This window comes from Monopterus albus, unplaced genomic scaffold, assembly GCF_001952655.1.
Source record: "Monopterus albus unplaced genomic scaffold, M_albus_1.0 scaffold26.1, whole genome shotgun sequence".
In the NCBI taxonomy this organism is placed as follows: Eukaryota; Metazoa; Chordata; class Actinopteri; order Synbranchiformes; family Synbranchidae; genus Monopterus; species Monopterus albus.
The window spans coordinates 3,536,989-3,538,736 of record NW_018127906.1 but is presented as its reverse complement, the minus strand read 5'-3'; positions in this window follow the sequence as shown (position 1 = coordinate 3,538,736).

Here is a 1,748-nt window from a genome sequence, read left to right as displayed (position 1 = left end):
ACAAAACCTAAAAAAAAATGAACACTGACATCATGAACAGTTGTTTACCTTTTACTGAATGAAGTTCTGGTCAGGTCAGATTACCTGTTGCATAAATACTGTATGAAGAAAGCAAATTGATGCCTGCACTATGATTAATTTGTCGTCATCATGCAACAGCTTGTGGGAACAATGGTGCGCTTCTAAACATCCTGCTATCAGTTATTGAAGGAGTTTCTGACAGAATCATATTTTCATCATGGATCAACAGGCAGTCATGAATATTTCCTCACAAAACCTGAGCAATGTCTGAACTAAACTTTCCCTAATCATCTCCTTGTAAAACAAAATTTTGTAAAGATCAGTTCTTTCTAATCTCTAAAGGTAACCGAATTCCCCTCCCTTTCATTCAGCGTAGCACCAAAATGACAACAGAAGCTTCTGCGAACGGATTTCAGTGGACAGGCAGTAACAGTGCTGCACACGGGACGTACTGTCATCACGTCTCATTAAATATTGAGTATGTTTTCTGCATCTAAGAAAAAAAAAGCTGCTTGGGATCTTTGATGGGTAAACACAAACGCTGCTATTCACCCAGAAGTCAAAGTCCTTGGTTGTGGACATGCTGACAGTTACTGCTTCCAATAAAACTGTTTAATAAATCTCACTCCCTTTGGGTATGCAGAGTTGAATATGTTTTTTTAATAGACCACTGTGCACACACACACACACACACACACACACATGCAAAAAGAAAATAAAAGGAAAATGGATAAAACCAGAGCTGCTGGTTCCGGTTCCAGTAAAATATTGTTCATATTGTCTGATATCGATGTTGCTACATTGTCCTCCATTATGAACTTTTCTTCAGGTGACAATGAAACGCTGCTCTCTGCCATAAAAGTGACATTTTCTTGTTAATATTTTACATTTACCTCGACGGGAGCAGAGGATGGGGTTTGTTTCTGAAACAAAACTCTGACAAACTTCAACACTGATGTATTTGCTTTATTGGTTACAGACTGACGGTCTTTATCCGGGTCTTGTGTTGGAACTAAAGCAGCATTCAGAGGCAGGTTGGAGGTGTAGAAATGGGAACGATGCATAAAAAGGAATCTGATTTTTGTTCTTGTATTAAATCATTAATAAAAGAAGCCTTTTATATTGTCAAGTATTTCTCCATCGCTGCCGGGAACAAGCTGCTTCTGCAGCTCGGACTCTTGCAGTTTGTATCATCACCAACTGTTTACACTTGTGTTGCCACACGAATCGAAGCTTATATTATTTGGGTTAAATTTAATCCCAGGTTGTTTTCAAAATCATTCCTTAGAACTATATTTATTTCCAACTTGCTCTCAGAAAATCTCACAAAGGAGAGAAAATGTTGCGTCCACTTCTTATTGCTAAAATCACACAATGCAATACTTTGCTTTTGATCAATTAAACCACGTATAGGTTTTCAGCCTGCACAGCTCAGCATCATCAAACACCAGGGCCAGGCTCTGTGTCCATGGATTTAAATGAAAACATGAGGTAGTTTAATAAGTGAGAGTAAGTGTGATGGTGTTTATACTGATGTAGTTTGAGCTGTTAATATTTTAGAATTTAATTTTATGTCCCATGTTTGATGTCTGTTTTAAACACCTTGGGCCCCTGTTTGAAAGAAGACGAAACAAGCAAGTCAGTGTGTTTTGTCCATTCATAGATGCATTAAATCAAATCAAAACCGTTTCCATTACGTGATGGTGCACCTGTGCCTTTATGCTTAC